The sequence below is a fragment of the Elephantulus edwardii genome, unplaced genomic scaffold, assembly GCF_000299155.1.
Source record: "Elephantulus edwardii isolate Elephantulus edwardi_28Jun2011 unplaced genomic scaffold, EleEdw1.0 scaffold00126, whole genome shotgun sequence".
NCBI classification, from domain to species: Eukaryota; Metazoa; Chordata; class Mammalia; order Macroscelidea; family Macroscelididae; genus Elephantulus; species Elephantulus edwardii.
This window is the reverse complement of record NW_006399876.1, coordinates 349,023-368,549: the sequence shown is the minus strand read 5'-3', so window position 1 is coordinate 368,549 and position 19,527 is coordinate 349,023.

Here is a 19,527-nt window from a genome sequence, read left to right as displayed (position 1 = left end):
GGGAGGGCCGCCGCGGGGACGGGGCTCGCCGGGGTCTGCAGGGGGTCTGGGGGCCGCAGAGAGAAGGGCGAGGGGCAGTGCAGTGCAGAGACAGAGGTGCGCGCACAGAGGTTTCTGCGCGGTGGCGGTCGGAGGGCGCGGGAGCCCATTACTCTAGGGAACCACCACCGGCTTACGTGGAAACAAGCCTCTTCGCCTCCAGAGCCCGGCGGAGAGGGACGAGGACCACGGGCCTTGGAGTGGGTGGGAGAGGTGCGCGCACCGGAGCGGCGCCGAGCGTGGACGGAGGAGGGGACCTGGTCCCGGAGGCCGCCCTGGAGGCGGGGACCGGCCAGGCGCTGGTGCTTGGGCGCGCGCGCTCGGCTGCAGGCGGTGCCCCAGCCCCAGCACGGTGCCTTTTCGTTACGTCCTTCCTGGTGGGTACACGCCTGGCCCTCACTTTTCAGTACTCAGGCGTGTGGAATGGTCACGAGAGACAAGTGTACAGAGGGTAACTGCACAGTGTGGGCTCTTTGCAGAAAACGAAATGGGATGATGACGTGTGTGTGAGAGGGTGTGTGTCCACGTCTGTGTGTGTCAGGGTGGGAGTCTATGAGTGTGTGAATGAGAGGGAGTGTGTGAGACTGATGGACGTGAGAGTGAAGGAAGGTGTGTGCGCGCCCATGCGCGCCTTCAGTTAGAGGGCCTTTTGCCTGACACACAAAGACCTGACAAGAAGACCTTAGGAGCGGCGACAAGGTAGACGCACTTGCGGTGCTGTTTTTCCTGGATTCTCAGCAAGCTGATGAAGGTGGGTTTGTGGTCTTGTTGCTGGGTTACCAGGAGTGAGAGTTCAGGACAGGTGAGACGATGGGCTGACATTTTCAGTGTCCAGATATGGACCATTTATGGCCACAGTGACCTTAGAGTAAGCGTCACCCCACCTCAATGCCACTTGTTCTCTTGCCCACTTCTCCCTCGGCTGTGCAGGAAGGGTGCCACTGTTGGGTGATAGTGTGACCCCGAACTCCACTGGGTCTCTACCCAACAGTGTGTGAGATGAACAGTACTGAACAGTGTGCTCAGAGGTCGGATGTGCTTCTGCCCCCACACTCACGTCCACCAATTCTAACACAAGCTGTCCCAGGCTCTCGCTGTACCCCTCAAATCGCTGTGGTGCCTACACAGAGCTCATAGGCAGCTCTCATAATTAGGAGTTTATTAGTTTATTAGGGAAGGAAACAGGTTTCAGTTCAAGTAGGAGACAAAATGCAGTGCTTCAGTTAAGACATACTGCTTTCCAGCCCCGCCCAGGTCTTCAGTCCCAAATGACAGCTTCCAGCAAGCCCTCTGTTTCAGCTGCCACCTCTGGCTCACTGCTGCCTCTGCTAGTGTCAGTCCATCTTGCACACGGATCTCTGCTTCCCCTCTGCAATGGCCCCCAGTCCAATTCAAGCCCATCAGGACCACTCCTCCATCCCATCTGCAAGTTCCCCCCACCCCCCCAAAGGCTCCACCCACCTCACTGCCTGCCATGGCTGACGGATTCTCTCACTCCCTGGGGCAGGTTGGATTACTGAGGTTTTTCTACTGCACATGAGCACCCTGCAACTGGAAGCTAGGTTGAGGGGGCGGGCAACCACAGGAGCTCAAGGAACACTATGAGACAAAGGACATTGAACAGCTACTTGTCCAAGGGGCCCCTTGGCCATTAGCCCATGACACACTTGAGTGATGAATCATGTCCAACTCCTGCTGTCAACACCCAGAGCTTTTCTGCTTATCAAACCAAGGAAAGTTTTCTCAGGGGACCACTGACTGCCAGTCTTAGTGACATCATCTGTCGCCAGAGGCCCAAAAGATTGTGCTGTGGCCCTACCCATCATGGTGCCCTGTCCACCTCCTTTTTGACATCCCTTCTTGCCTTCCAGAGAGCACTGTCCTTGTGTCAGTTCTGTTCACCAGTGTGTCTCAGTGGGGAGGGAACAGGTCCTGGGAACGTGGCTGGAGAGGATGTGACGAGTTCCTGATTATGACACTGAACATTTAAAAGGATGGAATTTACTTAGAAAATTATTTTTATTATGATTTGGGGGAAAGTTTATAAAATTTACAAAGCATGTCGTTTTTCAGTCAATCCTTCATGTACCTTTTGTTCTGTAACATTGGTTCCCACACTTGCAGGTTCTGATTGTCTACCCTATGCTGTCTTTCCCTTCACCCACATTAACAAGTCTTCGTTAACTGTTGTTGTTATGTGCCATCGAGTCCCTTGCGACTCATAGCGACCCTATGTACAACAGCTCTAAACTCTGCTCTGTCCTGTGCCAATCTCATTGTCTCCGACACACTCATCCCAATTGCCCCAGTCACCGAATCAATCCATCTCCCAGAGGGCCTTCCCCTCTTGCGCCTGCCCTCCACCCTCCCAAGCATGATGTCCCTTTCCAAGGACCGGTCCCTCCTTACAACATGACCAAAGTAGGTCAGACAAAGCCTCAGAATCCTTGCCTCCAAGGAGCCGCCTGGTTTAACCCTCTCCAGGATCAATCTGTTTGTTTTCTTAGCAGTCCATGGCACTCTCAGCACTCTTCTCCAACACCAAAGCTCAAAAACATCAATTCTCCTTCTGTCCTCCCTGGTCATTGTCCAGCTCTCTGATGCATAACAAGTGATTGCAAAGATCATGGCCTGTACCAGATGCACCTTAGTCTCCAGAGAAACATTGTTGCTCTTGAGTGCTTTAGAGAGGTCCCTAACAGCAGCCTTTCTCATTGCAATACGTCTTTTAATTTCCTGGCTGCTGGTGCCAAGAGTGTTGATTGTGGAGCCAAGCAGACTAAAGCTGTGAACAATCTCAATCTCTTCACCATCCATCCTGATGCTGCCAATTGGTCCAGTGGTGAGAATCTTTTGTCTTCTTGACATTGAGCCTCAATCCGTATTGAAGCCTGCAGTCCCTGACCCTCAGCAGCAAGCGCTTCAGGTCCTCAGTTTCAGCAAGCAGGGTTGTGTCATCTGCATAACGCTGATTGTTGATAGATCTTCCACCAATCCTGATGCCACATTTCTCCTCATAGAGCCCAGCCTCCGGATGATCTGTTTTGCATACAGGTTGAAAAGGTATGGAAATAGGACACAAACCTGGTATACGCCCTTCCCAGTTTTGAACCATGCAGTGTTTCCTTGCTCTGTTCTGACGACTGCGTCTTGGTTCAAGTATAAGTTTCACATTAGCGCGATCAAGTGTCCTGGGATTCCTGTTCTTCTCAGAGCCAGCCACAGTTTGTTATGGTCCACACAGTCATAATCAATGAAACACAGATAGACATTCCTCTGGTACTCCCTGCTTTCAGCCAATATCCATCTAACATTAGCTACAATATCCCTAGTACCACGACCTCTTCTAAACCCAGCCTGGACTTCTGGCAGTTCTCTGCTGATGTGCTGTTCCAGTTGTTCTTGGATAATCTTCAGCAGAATCTTGCTTGCATGTGAAATTAATGATATTGTTCTATAGTTTCCACACTCTGTTGGGTCACCTTTCTTTGGGATGGGAACAAATATAGATCTCTTCCAGTCAGTTGGCCAAGTGGTTGTTCTCCAGACTTCTTGACACAACTTGGTGAGCACATCCAGGGCAGCATCTGTTAGCTGACATATGTCAACTGGTATACCATCTATTCCTGGGGCCTTATTTTTTACTATTTCTTTCAAAGCAGCTTGAACTTCTTCCTTCATCACCATAGGCTCTTGCTCATATGTTGTTTCATGAAATTCTTCTGTGTCTGCTAATTCCTTTCGATACAATAACTCAGTATATTCTTTCCATCTTCTTTTGATACCTCCTGGATCATTTAATACTCTGCCTAAAGCATCCTTGATTATAGCAACTCGAGTTTTGAATTGTTCTTCAGTTCCTTGAGCTTAAGAAATGCTGAGCGAGTTCGACCCTTTTGGTTTTCTGTCTCCAACTCCTTGCACATTTCATTGTAATATTTTGCTTTGTCATCCCACACTGCCTTTTGAAATCTTCTGTTCAGCTCTTTAGTATCTTGAATTTTTCCTTGTGCTTTGGCTTCTCTGCGCTCCAGTGCAATATTCAGAGTTTCTTCTAACATCCATTTTGGTCTTTTCTTCCTCTTCTGTTTTTGTAATGAACGTTTGTACTCTTCTTGTTAGCAGCTGATAAATCTGGAATCACAGAAACCAAGGAAGCTTTAAATATAAGCTATCAGATCAAGGACTAGACAGTGGGAGATAGGTGATGAAGGGAGTGGGTAGAAGTGGAGGGGTATCTTGAGGGATGGTGGAGCAAAGAAATAAGTGGGTCAGGGCACTTGAGCCAAGGGCAGGGACAACACCAAAACGAATGGTTAATTCCACAATAAGGGATGTATTTTCACTTTTTCTGTAAAATGCTTATCTGTTGGATACTTCTCTAGATTTGAACATTCAGATTGACATACACTAGGAAGAAGGATTGGCCATCCACTTCCAAAATAGCAGGCCTCTGAAAACCCTACGTACATCAGAACATGTGTAGAATGACAGAAAGGGCAACTGAGTATGGAAATACAAAGGAAGAGGAACAGCTGTAAGCAGTAAGCTGTAAGCTGTAAGTGATTGGAACATGGAATGTGAGAACCATGAATGTGGGAAAATTAGATGCTGTTAAAGAGGAAATGGAATGCATAAATATTGACATACTAGGCATTGGTGAGATGAGATGGACCGGCATGGGGCATTTTGAATCAGATGATCATATGATATACTACTCTGTAGATGACAAGGTGAGGAAAAATGGGGTTGCTTTCATAGAAAAGCCATTTCTAGATCCGTCTTGAAGTACAATATTGTGAGTGAGAGGATAATATCCATACACATACAAGGAAGTCCAGTGAATACCACTGTCATTCAGATATATGCACCAACAACCAGAGCCAAAGAAGAGGAAATAGAAGATTTCTACCAACTTTTTTTTTTTTACTTTAAAAGTACTTTTGTTTGTTGTTCTTTACAACATACTTATGAAAAGGTCACAGAATTTGACATGTGAAAGGACATTATAGTTAATGAATAGAAAAGAAACTGAGGCTCAGAGCATTTAAAATACTTTTTTCAGGATAGGCATAAAATAATTCCTCTTTCTAGATCAGTAATCCATTCATTCCATCACTATCTAGTTTCATCCTTGGTGTGGGAATGATTTCTACCAACTTTTACAGTTGGAGATTGATCGAACATGCAATCAAGATGCATTGATAGTAATGGGTGACTGGAATGCAAAAGTTGGGAACAGAGAAGAAGAATCAGTAGTTGGAAAACATGGACTCGGAGACAGAAATGGAGCTGGAGATAGAATGATTGCATTTTGCGCAATCGATGACTTACTCATCGCAAACACATTTTTTAAGAGACATAAACGCAATTTATACACATGGATCTCACCTGATGGTATGCATAGGAATCAGATCTATTACATCTGCGGAAGGAACCCCTGGAGAAGCTCAATATCAGCTGTGAAAACTAGGCCAAGAGCTGATTGTGGAACAGACCACCAACTACTCATATGCAAGTTCAAGCTGAAGCTGAGGAAAATTAAACCGAATCAGTGAGAACCAAAATATAACTTTGAGTCTATCCCACCTGAATTTCAGAACCATCTCAAAAACAGGTTTGAGGCCTTGAACATGAATGAGCGAAGACCTTCGTTACCTAGTCAGTCATTTTCACTGCTCCTCTTGCTTGCTGAAACTGAAGAAGACATGAGGTGTTGCTGTAGAAGGTCAAGGACTATAGTCTTCAATAGGGATTGAAGCTCAACATTAAGAAAAAGATTCTCTCAAAACAACTATGATATTTCATTTTACCCCAGTAAGAAGGGCAAAATTTAACGGAACAGCAAACATCAAATGCTGGTGAGGTTGTGGAGAAACTGGAACCCTTATTCACTGTTGGTGGAAGTGTACAATTGTGCAACTACTATGGAAGGCCATATGTCACTTTCTCAAAAAGTTGCAAATAGAAATACCATTTGACCCAGCAGTTCCATTACTGGGAATATACCCCAAAGAAACCATAACCACCACCCAAGCAGATATATTCACACCCATGTTTATCTCGGCTTTGTTCACAATAGCAAAGAGTGACCTCTCAAGAGTACTGAAGTGCAATGATGTCAGGCTGGAGACTAAGGTGCACCTGATCCAGGCTATGGTCTTTGCAATTACACGTGCTATGCATCAGAGAGTTGGACAGTGACTAGGGATGATAGAGAATTGATGCCTTTGAGCTGTGGTAGTGCTGGAGAAGAGTGTTGAATATACCATGGACTGCTAGGAGAACAAACAGGTTTGTCCTGGAGAGAGTGAAGCCGGAATGCTCCTTGGAGTCAAGGATTCTGAAGCTTCGTCTGACATACATTAGTCATGTTGCAAGGAGGGACTGGTCCTTGGAGAGGAACATCATGTTTGGGAGAGTGGAGGGACAGCACAGTAGAGGAAGACCCTCGACGAGATGGATCAATTCTGTGAGTGGAGTGGTGGGAATGAGTGTGTTTGAGACGGTGAGGCTGGCATAGTATAGAATGGCGTTTAGGGCTCTTGTACATAGGAGTTGCTATGAGACGCAAGCAACTCAATCACACATAACAACAACATGATCATATTGAGGTTGTTAACAATTACAGTTTGCTCGGCACCACAGTCAACTCTTGGCAATAGCAGTCAGGAAACCAAAAGGTGAAAATTTGCTGTCAGGGACTTCTTCAGAGTACTGAGATGCAACGATGTCAGTCTAGAGACTAAGGTGTGCCTGATCCAGGCCATGCGCTTCACAATTGCTTGCTATGTGTCAGAGAACTGGACAATGACTAAGGATGATAGAAAGAGAATTGGTGCCTTTGAGTTGTGGTGCTGGAAAAGAGTCTTGAATGTACCATGGACCACCAAAAAAAACAAGTCTGTCTTGGAGAAGATGAAACCTAATTTCTTTTTGGAGGCTAGGATTTTGAAGCTCCATTTCACTTACTTTGGGCATGTGTCCAGGAGGGACTGGTCCTTGGAGAAGGACATCATGTTTGGAAGGGTGGAGGGACAACACAGGAGAAGAAGATCCTGGATGAAATTGATACAGTAACTGGGGCAATGGGGATAGGTGTGTCAGTGAGACTGGCTCAGGACAGGGCAGGCTGCAGAGCTGTTGTTTGTAGGGTTGCTGTGAGTTGTAGGTGACTCAATGGCACATAACAGCAACAACAACAGCATGAGTCATAGTCAACTTGGTGGTACCTAACAATAACAATTCATTCTGATCGTTCCATATAGGGACAATATAATCATATGTGATGGTTATACAGGAACAGAGTATGGTGGATAACTACATTATCACATGACTGCTGGTTACTTCACTATATCATATGCCAAGCCAGTGAATCGTTGCAAACCCAGAACCATCTTCTTCATCATGTTCACGATTAGACTAGAGACACTTCATTTGAGAGGTGAAGTTACATTTCAGCATGATTTATTGTCACTGCTGTTGACTTGATTGCCTTGCTGAGGTACTATTTGCCAGTTTTATCCACTGGAAGAGTATCCTTCCTTCTCCTTTTCCATACTGTCCTCTTTGGATGGAGAGTTGGGGGATATGCTTCCTTTCCTTTTGAATGGACTATCTGCATGACTAATGTAGAATTCTGTGGGTAGTTTGTCTTTTACTTAGCATTTATTTATTTATTGATATCCACATGAATGAATGTATATTTACTTTAGATTTTGGGTCTTTGGTAGCATAATGTGTAAGAGTTAGGGAGCTCTGGTGCCCTGGCCATAATGAGTTGTGCTGCTAACGCTAAGGCACGTGTTTGAATCCACCAGCAGATCTACAGGAGAAAGATGAAAAATTTCCCACGTGATTTACCGTCTATGAATACCCACTGGAAGGGCAGCTCTGAGGTGGTTCTGACTCAAAGGCAACAAATTTTGAGTTAATGGGTTCTTATGCAATACTATTTTTTGGTTGTTTATATGATTCCAGCTTTGGCTATTGGGAATTCTTTCAGTCAGCTCCCATGCCCTTGTTACACACCTCACAAATGTATGGGATTTTGGGTGTTTTGTTTTTTTTTAAAGAATTATATTTTAGTGCTTCCTTTCCTGAACACTCAAAGGTGCTGCAGGCTCAACTTGCTCCTTTCCTGCCCTAGTTGCACAAGCAGCAGTTTGTTCAAGATGCTGCATACCTTCTACTGGAGAGAGGTACAGAAACCAGGATCTGGTACTGCCTGTGCAGTTTCCATTTATGATTCTCAGTTGACAGAATAAAGAAATACATGTGTCATCCATTTGTATTCAAGTAGCTACAAATACTCCTGTGTGTAATTATGTATCTGTACTAATTACCAGTTCTTCATAATGCCTCCCCTGCTTGACAACAAACTTCACAGTGAGACATTTAGCCCCTATCATTCATCTCCTCAGTTTTAAAATTCCTGGACATGTCCACTCATCCATGGGACCACCTTTATCAGTTAGAGCACAGCAGGTATTTACAGTTGTTCTTGTCTTACAAAGTCTCATTTCCAGAGTCACATATGTTGACACTTACCCCTCAACTTCCTTCATGAGAGTTTTGTACGTTTGAAACAGTCAGATTCTCCTGTCGCAGGCTGCAATCTTTTCTGAGATGCTTGGACCTTTTAAATATTTTGACCCCAGGCAACCATATCTCTAGTCTTGTTTGCCTTCTCCAGTGTCACGTAATTGGATTAATGGTCTGTAGCCTTGCCAGGCTGGCCTCATTCACCTAACAATCCTTGTCCAAGTGTCAGCCATAGCTTTTCATGGCTTAATAATCCAGTGATACAACCATGGTGTAGAGAAGCTTACCCCTCTAACTTATGAGGAAGCATCATTGTAATGGCCCCCAGTTGATTCCTGGAAAAAGGTCAAACACATCTGTGAGCTCCTATCACTTCATTAATTCTAACCTTAGCTGTCCTCCTGGGACACTTACTGTCCCTCCATTGGATTCTAGAATTCACTGTAATGGAGACACTGAAGTGACAGGCAAAATGAAGGCATTTGTGGCTTACTAGGCAAGTACTAGTATCTAAAGAGGAGGAAATGGAACATGAGGACATAGTGCCATGAGCGTCTCTCTGAAAGGGCCAGAGGGAGTGAGAATAGCACAGCTCTTCACTGGTCCAGAGTAGAAAGCAGATAAAGAGCCTGTAGCCCAGCCCATGGTGCCTCGAGAGCTACACAAACACAAACAGCAAGTTGTTGTTAAGTGCCATCGAGTCGCGACTCATAGTGACCCTGTGAATGAAAAGTCCCCGACAGTTGTGTGACTTTCATCCTTTCTCCATGTTCGTAGGGTTTCCCGAAGCAAGCTATTTACAAAAGTGGATGCCACTCCTGCTTCCAAGCTTGTTTTAGCCGGAGAGCACCACCAAACACTGTCCACCATGGGTAACCATCATAGCATTTGACATGTCAGTGTCACAGTGTTCAGCTTCACAGTGACCACAAGTTGTCTCTGTACAGCAAGTGGACACACCAGGGCTATATGACCAAGAAGAAAGTTTCACCAAAAACAAACAGCAAGACATTCGTCTATTTGTTGCTTACTCACAGTCTCACAATTGTGGTACTGACAGTGAATGGAGTTGATTAGAGAAGGAAGATGGAGAGTGGGAGTGGCAAAGAATACCATCCAAAACAAGCCCAGGCTTTAGCCCAAGTTCCAAGGCACAATTCCTCGATTAGTTCAGGCTCTCGTTTTAGTTCAGCAGTCAAGTCAAAATCATTCAGCAAGATTTGCCTCAGAGCAGTTATAAGTCATCTTCTCCTTCAGGCATTGTCAAGAGCAGCAAACCCCTTTAACTGTGGCCTTCATCTCAGGGCTCTTCTGCTTCTACCTTGCCACAGTTTCTCTACAGCAATGCGACTACCTCTCCAATACCATCACCAAGGTCTCATCAACAGGATCGGTCCAGTTTCCCTCAAGTCTTGTCACCTCAAGCCTTGCTCACTTCAAGTCTTGCTGCCCTGTGTGGGAAGCACTCTTTATCTTATCCTAGTCCCACAGCTGCTAATAACTTGCAAGACCATGTGTCTTCAGTTAAGGTAGGTGGAGACCAGAGTGGGATAACTGTAATGGCTGAAAAAAACCAACTTTTAGGCTAACATCACAACTAGCTTACAATTTGGGATCAGGATTTACAGGATAAAACTAGAATCAAGGCTAAGAAGCATGTAGGGGAAACCTCCCCTTTCTCTCAAAGACAGCTCTCTCAGCTGTGCAGAGCTCTTTTCAAGCCCCTCTGAAGACAGGCTCCTCCTCCTGGGCCCTTTTCTCTTTTCAGGGAAAAGCTGTTTAATGGTAAAGCTCAACACACTCCAGCAGGGGGCATGGCCTGGAGTTGAAGCAGCAGGACAAGTAGCTAACTCCTATGGAAACTCACATGGTGAAGAGGATGAGGAAGGCAACCATCAAACAGAAGAGCCCCATGGCATTAGACAGGGAAAGTCCCAGAATGGCAAAGGAGAAGAGCTGCTGCTTGAGAGGCAGGTTCCTGGCACAGCCGACAATCAAGCTGCCAAACTGCTGGCCCCTCAGCCAGCTACACCTGCTGTGGTAGCTCATCACCAAAAGACTTGGCTGCTGTGTCAGTGTCCCAGTAGATAGTCTGCACCTCCTGTGTGGCCACCTGGAGTGGGAGATTGCTGCTCCTGCAGGTGGGTTGTTGGATGGGATTCCTGGCCTCTTCAGGAAGGAGGCAGATACAGGCCTAATTAGACCTCTGGTATAACAGCAGATCAGAACTTGGGAAATGAGGAGTACCCCAATGGCCTGCATATTTTCATTCTCTTAGTTTTAGCTCCCTCCTGGACCCTTTGGCCGGGTCTCCCCTCTTGGCCTTTGGTCACACTGGGTCCTGGCTTCTGTCCTGCTTAGGCAAGTGTGACAAAGCTTGTAAGCTTTGCTGGCAGGGCCTGGACACACCCCTCTGCCAGGCTGAGTCAAGACTCAGCTCTCTTGCTGTGTGGGTCAGTATACTCAAGGCAGCTGCCTCACTCTGTGGATTGAGTAGGCCACTGTATCATCTTGTGCCCATCTCCTGGTTCTGCCACCACTATTTCTTTCCTCTACTTCTTGCAGTTTTGCAACATGCCCAGTGTGACAACTCTCTCTGTGTTTCCTGGTTCTAAGAGTTTTTTAGCTCAGGGACCCATGGCCAAAACACATGCCTTACTCTCTACTTTTCTTCCTTGATGGTGGTGAGGTGTCCTCTCTCTGTCTCTGGGATAGCTCACTTTAAGCCCTAGGGGGCTGATAAAACTGACCAGTTCTCTCCTCAGGTTCTATACTCATTTGCATGACACCTCCTCCCCAGGAATGCCATATACCTCATCTGCATTATTAGCATGTTGTCCAGTACCCTTATTTGGAAAGCACCTTGTTTACATGTTGTTGTTGCTATGCGTTGTGTAGTCAGAACTGACTCAGAGCTAATCCTCTACCAGTTTTTAGATGCTGTAAGGCACATGAGAGATCTTTCTCAGAATGGCTGGTGGATTTGAACCGCATACCTTTGCGTTGGCAGCACAACTCCTTTGCATAGTTCCATCCAATTATTTGGGTAGTTACAACACCACAGCAAGACCATATGCAAGCACTTCATTTCACTTCTCTTTTAGAGAGTTTTGGGTTTATACAAGAATTGTGATGAAAACGGTGCAAGTTCAGGCCTTGTAGAATGAATTGGGAAGTGTCTCTTCTGCTTCCATGTTCCAGAAGAGGTTGTAGAGAGCCAGTATCATTGTTTCCAGAAACAGCCTGGGCCTGATGTTTCTTATTTCTTCACCACCAGTCCATGGGTGTTGACTGTGGAAACAAGTAAAATGAAATCATTGACAATGTCCATCTTTTCTCTTTCCATTGTGATACTGCCTCATGGTCCAGAGGTGAGGATTTTTGTTCTCTTGATGTTGATGTGTAATCCACACTGAAGGCTATAGTCTTTGATCATCTGCAGTAAGAGTTTCAAATCCTATTCATTTTCTACAAACAAGATTGTGTCATCTGCAAAACATAACTAGATTGTTGATGAGTCTTCTTCACACCCTGATGCCGCATTCTTCTTCCTAGAGTCCAACTTCTTGAATTATGTTCAGTATAAAGATTGAGTAGTTAAAGAGAAAGGATTCACCTTTCCTGATTTTAAACCACACGATGCTCCCTTGTTCTGTTTGGACAACTACTTCTTGGTGTAAAGATAGGCTTCACATGAGCACAATTAATGTTCTGAGATTCCTATTCTTTTCAATGTTAGCCATAATTTGGAAAACTATCAAATGCCTTTGCATAGTCAATAAAACATATATAAACATCTTTCTGGTATTCTCTGTTTTCATTCAAGATCCATCTAACACCAGCAATGATAGCCCTTATACCACAACCTCTTCAAAAACGCAGCTTGAATTTCTATCAGTTTTCTGTTGAGGTTCTGTTCCAGCTGTTTTTGAATAATTTTTTTTTTTAAATTTTTTTTTGAGACTTTAATCAATTTATTTTAATTCCAATTTTTCTTTAAAATGTCTTTCATGGTTGTAAATTTTTTTTTTTAATTTTTGTGTGAGTGTACCGTTAAATCAGATCTGACTGGTACAGGAGGAGATTGTTCCTCCTTCCGCGGCAGAGCATCTGGTGGATTCGAACCGTGTGTTTCTGGGATTGTAGTTGCAGCTCCTTGCCACTAGGCCACCAGAGCTCCCCTTTGAATAAGTTTTTGGCAAAACTTTATTTGCATATGATATTGTTTGATAATTTTCACATTTTGTTGAATCACTTTTTTTTTTTTTTTAAATGAGACTAAATGTAAATCTCTTCCCATCAGTTGGCTAGTATCTGTCTTCCAAATTTCTTGGCAGAGGCTAGTGGGCACATCCAGGGCCGTATCTGTTTGCTGAAACACCTCAATCAGTGTTCTAACAGTTCCTAGGACTTATTTTACGCCAATTCCCTCAGTGAAGCTTTAACTTCTTTCTTCAGTAGGTTCGTGAACATATGTTCCTTCTTGAATGGTTCTGTGTTGACCAATTCTTTGCAGTACAGTGACTCTGTACTCCTTCCATCTTCTTTTGATGCTTCCAACATCATTCACCATTCTGCCCCTAGAATCTTTTGTATTGCAATTACCATAGTAATTTTTGATGCATTCCTTCTACGGTCAAGAGGTGAAAGGGTTGCTGGTTACCAGCACTACTGTATGAGACATCACTGAAGGGACTGGTCATAACTTAGGGAAAAGAAAAGAAAGGAGTCATGTAAAAACTGGAATGAAAGAGAAAAACTATCATTGACTTAAGATGATATAAATTTACTATGAAAAGCAACAGAACCCATAACATTAAAATTAATATTAATATTTATTTATAAGGTCCTCAGATACAAGATGAACTTAGAAAAATCAGAAAAATTAGTTTCTTTACATAAAAAAATAACCAGGTAGGATATGTAGAGAAAACAAAAATCCAAGATCTTAAAAAATATACAGGAATTGACTAGAAATACATAAGGCCTTTCTGGAGAAAACGTTGAAACTCCAATTACAGACATCATAGATGGTCAGCAAAGTGGATATATCATATTTTTAGATATCACAAGATAAATATTGCACGAACTATTTCTAAATTTAATGTAATAACAGTAAAACATAAGCTGTGACTTCTAAGAAACTTCACACTTACTATAAAATACGTATGGAAGAAGAAGTTTTATTTTAGGTGCCATAACCCTAACCCTTGGCTTGGATTCAGAGACGACACATACAACAGGAGACCTTATCCTTGCCATCCTCACAAACATGACCTGGTTCAAGTTCATGATTGCAGCTGTGTAGCAATCCATCTCACTGAGGTCTTACTTTTATCTGATCCTCCACTTTACCAGGCACTGGTCAATCCTGATAACATGACCTAAGTGGTGCAACAAATCTTACACCCTTATTTCTAAGGAGTGTTTCAGCTGTACTTCACCTGGTATATTTGTGCTTTTTACATTTTGTGGTATACAAAATATTCTTTATTAATACTATCATTAAAATGCATTCATTCATTGTTCAACCTTCCTTTTTGTTGTCCAGATTTCACATACATATGAGATTATTAAAAATACCATTTCTTGGGTCAGGTGCACTTTATAGTGCTCAAATATTTTCTTTTTATTATTATTATTTTTTAATTTCAATGAACATCTACAGAGATTTTGGAATTCCATTCATTCATTGTTGCACTTTTCTCCCCACCCAAATCTTTTCTTTTTAAAGAGGTTCCCCCCTCCCCAGATTTGGCCAATGCTGTATGTTGCTCTATTTTGTTTTTAACTTTTTATTTTGATGAGTGACAATTTAACAGAGCAAACTGGCTTTCTATCCAACAATCCACACATGTTTTGTGAGGAGAATGGCACTCTCACAACGTGAAGGTGCTTTTTCACCTTGCCCTCTGCTTGTCCTTCTTTCCTGGCTCAGGGCTTTCTCTCAGTTAAATATTGTCATATTGATCTTGGGAAAAGGTGCTACCTCAAAGTTGAGTCTGTTTCAATGATGTGGATAGAGCTTTTAGCCAATAAAGGACCGTTATCTGTTGATGTGGCAAGAAAATGAAGAGAAACAGCTAAAGCACAGTTAATTCTGAATCCATGACAATGAGAAAACTGTGACAAGCAATGAATTGCATTGGAAAAATCTGTGGTCAGGGATCTCTCCAGAGTATTCAGAAGCAACTATGTCAATCTAGAGACTAAGGTGCACCTAATCCAGGCCATGATTTTCACAATTACTTGCTATGTGTCAGAGAGCTGGACAATGACTAAGGATGATAGAAGGAGCATCAATGTCTTTGAATTATGGTGCTGGAGAAGGGTCTTGAAAATACCATGGATCACCAAGAAAACAAGTAGGTTTGTCTTGGAGAGGGTGAAACAAAGTTTCTTCTTCGAGGTTAAAATGTTGAAGCTCCATCTCACATATTTTGGGCATGTCATACTAGGAAGAGTGGAGAGACAGCACAGGAGAGGAAGACCCTGGATGAGATGGATTGACACAGGAACTGGGGCAATGGTGCATTGGAATCAGTGAGACTGGCTCAGGATAGGGCAGGCTTCAGAGCTGCTGTACATATGTTTGCTATGGGTCGCAGGCAACTTGATGGCATATAACAACAAGAACAACCCTTTCATTGTATGTTGCTCTTCCCTTCACTCAACATCATGATAGATGGAGAAAAGATAGAAACTGTAAACAATTTCATCTTAACTTGATCTACAATCAGCATCCTTGGTACTAGCAATCAGGAAATCAGGAGGCACATTGATTGCACTGGAAAAGTGGGAAAGTCTGTACTTAGGGACTTCTCCAAAGTATTATTTTTTAAAAATTAATTATAATGAAAGTTTATAGAGACTTTGGATTTTCATTCATTCATTGTTGCACTTTTCTCCTTGCCCATCCTTCCCACCAAATTTGCTCTTCTCTTTGAAAAATTAGAGAAAAATTCTTTCATTTTTATACAAGCCCTCCCCCCAAGTCCACTCCACTATGCAGCCTCTGTTCTGGACTCCCGTCATGACAATAATACCTAATCATATATCCCTTTTAAACAGTTTTCTCCCTCATCTGTTTCAATGCAATACACATTATTTATCCCATCTTTCTCAGTCTCCCCCCAACCCTGATGTCAGTCCCATTTTACAACAGTAGCACTATGCAGTATTTGTCCTTTTGTGACTGAGATATTTTACTTAGCATAATGTCCTCGAGGGTCACCCATTTTGAATATTACATGAGTTCCTTGTTTTTTAATGCAGTGTAATATTCCATTGTGTGACTATACCACAGATTCTCTATCCATTCGTTTGTTGATGGGCACTTAGGTTGTTTCCAACCCCTTGCTATTGTGAACAAAGCCACAATAAACAAAGGTGTGCATATATTTGCTTGGGTAGCAGTAATGGTCTCTTTGGGGTATATTCCCAGCAGTTGAATTGCTGGGTCAAGTGGTATCTCTATTTGTAACTTTTTGAGAAAGTGCCACACCACCTTCCATAGTGGTTGCACCATTTTACACTTCCACCAACAGTGAATAAGGGTTTCAGTTTCTCTACAACCTCACTAGCATTTGTTGCTTGCTGTTCTGTTAAATTTTGCTATTCTTACGGAAGTGAGATGATATCTCATGGTTGTTGTATTTAATCTTTTGATTAGCTATGATGAAGGGTATTATTTTTCTTAGCTCCAGTTCTGTATTCTCTTTGTCACTGTAGAGAAATCCAATTGATTTTTGTATGTTGTTCTTGTATCCTGCCACTTTGCGGAATTGGTCAACTATGTCCAGTAGTTTTCTTGCTGAGTCTTTAGGATTTTCTAAGTATACTATCATATCATCTGCATATAGAGATAATTTTACCTCCTCTTTGCCAATTTGTATACTGCTTATTTCCTTCTCTTGTCTAATTGCAACCATTAAGACTTCCAATACAACATTGAATAGGAGAGGTGATAGAGGGCATCCTTGCCTAGTTCCTGTTCTCAAAGGGAATGCCTTTAGTCTCTCTCCATTGAGAACAATATTGGTTCTCGGGTTTGCGTATATACTTTTTACTATGTTGAAAACATTCTCGTCTAATCCTATTTTGATGAGTGTTTTAATTAGGAAAGGGTGTTGGATTTTGTCAAAGGCCTTTTCTGCATCAATTGATTGGATCATGTGGTTCTTGTTCTTTTCTTTGTTAATGTGATGAATTACATTGATTGTTTTCCTTATGTTGAACCATCCTTGCATACCTGTTATGAATCCCACTTGGTCATGGTGAATTATTATTTTTTTATGTATTGTTGGATTCTATTGACCAAGATTTTATTTAGAATTTTTGCATCAATATTCATGAGAGATATTGGCCTATAGTTTTCTATTTTGGTGGTGTTTTTACCTGGCTTTGGTATCAAGGATATGTTTGCTTCATAGAATGAGTCTAGGAGAATTCTATGTTTTTCTGTTTTCTGAAATAGTTTATGTAGAATTGGTGACAGATCTTCTCTGAATGTTTGATAAAATTCACTTGTAAAACCATCTGGTCCAGGACTTTTTTCCCCCCCCCACTTCTTTTGTAATAGGTCTTTTGTAATGTTCAGGTGTTCAATTTTGGTTGGTGTCAGTTTATGCAGGTTGTGAATTTCTAAGTATTTGTCCATCTCTTCTAGGTTTTCAAATTTTTCTGAGTATAATTTTTCATAATACTCTAACATTAGCCTTTTTATTTTAGTTGGTTCTGTCGTTAAGTTGCCTATTTCATCTTTTATTGGGATTATTTGTGTCTTTTCCTTTATTACTTTTGCTAGTGGTTTGTCGATATTATTGACCTTTTCAAAGAACCAGCTCCTAGTTTTGTTGATGGTTTCAATTGTTTTTCTGTTTTCTATTTCATTTATTTCTGCCCTAATTTTTATAATTTAATTTTTTATAGAGTATTTCAGGTTTTCTTGCTGCTCTTTTTCAATTTGTTGGAGATGTTGGGTTAGAGAGTCAATGGTCATTTTTGTCTGCCTTTTGATATGGTTGCTTATTTCTATAAATTGACCTCTGATTACTGTTTTGGATATTTCCCACATATTTTGGTAAGTGGTGTTTTCATTGTCATTTGTTTCAAGAAATTTTTAATTTCATTTTTAAAAGTTTTTTCTAGTACCCATTCGTGTTCAAACAAGGTGTTGTTCAGCTTCCAAATGTATGTTTTTTCCTCTTTTATCTTCTTGTCATTAATTTCTAATTTTTGTTGCTTTGTGGTCTGAGAAAATGCTTTGTATTATTTCTATGTTTTTTAATTTACTGATGCTAGCCTTGTGACCTAAAATGTGATCTATTCTGGAGAACGTTCCATGCACATTTGAGAAGAAGGTATACTGTGTTTATCTTGGGTCATTAACCTATAAATATCCATGAGATCGAGTTGGTTTATTGTGTGGTTTAATTCTTCAGCATCTTTGTTGAGTTTTTTTTTTCTGGTAGTTCTGTCTTTTCTTGAGAGGGGTGTATTGAAGTCTCCAACTACTATAATAGTGTTATCTATTTTCTTTTTCAGTTTTCTTAATGTTGCTTTACATATTTTGCAGGTCTTTCATTTGGTGCATAGATATTTATTATTATTATGTCTTCTTGTTCTATTGACCCTTTAAGCATTATGTAGTGACCTTCCTTGTCCTTTGTGATAGTTTTTGCATTGAAGTTTATTTTATCAGAGATGAATATCGCTACTCCTGCTTTTTTCTGATTGCCATTTGCTTGGTATATTTTCCCCCACCCTTTTATTTTTAGTCTTTCTTTATCTTCATTTTTCAGGTGTGTCTCTTGTAGACAGCATATTGATGGATTTTGGTTTTTAATCCAATCTGCTACTCTTTCTCTCCAGTGGTACATGCAACCATTTACATTCAGTGTGATTATTGAAAAGCAGGGTTTTATTGCTATCATTTTGTTGAGTTCTTTTTGGTGTTGTTGCTAGTCATTTTGGTCCAGCCTACTTTCTCTGGAACCTCTGTAAGAAGGACATCTCTCAGTGTTTACTGCAATGCTGGTCTTGTTTTTACAAACTCCCTTAGTTTCTGTTTTTTCTGGGAATATCTTGATCTCTCCTTCATATTTGATGGACAATTTTGCTGGGGGCAGTATTATTGGTTGACAGTTGTGTTCTTTGAGTGTTTGATATATGTCCTTCTACTGTCTTCTTGCTCACATGGTTTCTGCTGAGAAATTGGCACTTAATCTTATCTGCTCTCCCTTATAGGTTACTCTCTGTTTTTCCCTTGCTGCTTTCAGAATTCTCTCCTTATCTTTGGTTCTGGCAAATTTGACGATGATATGTCTTGGTGTTTTTCCTTTGGGGTCTATTCTATATGTTGTTTGCTCTGCTTCTTGAATATATATTCTCTCATTCTTCGTTATGCCTATTCTGTCTGGAGTGAGATGATATCTCATAGTTTTTAAATCATGATTCTTTTAAATTCTGTCAGAAAGTTCCATCAGACTTTCTGGCTTAAGGAAATCCATTGATACTGTGTCACATTTTGGGGGTGACTATGGGAAGCCAAATATAAAATTTAATTTTAATAATAAACCAAATGCGGGAGGCATAATACAAGCTAGAGTTCACCCTAAGGCACTAAGGCATTCCCTAAGAATCAACATTGTTCTTTATATTTACTGAATAAGGTAAACAATAGAGAGGAACTTGGCCTTACCTGAAAAAGACTTCCCCATGATCCTTTGTTTTTGTTTTCCACTCCCTTAGGATTTTCCTTTGTCTACCTTCCTTATGTTGTGCATACAACCACTGGACCAATTGGCAGCGTCAGGATGGATGGTGAAGAGATTGAGATTGTTCACAACTTCAGTTTGCTCGGCTCCACAGTCAACACTCTTGGCACCAGCAGTCAGGAAATCAAAAAGCATATCGTGATGGGAAAGTCTGCTGTTAGGGACC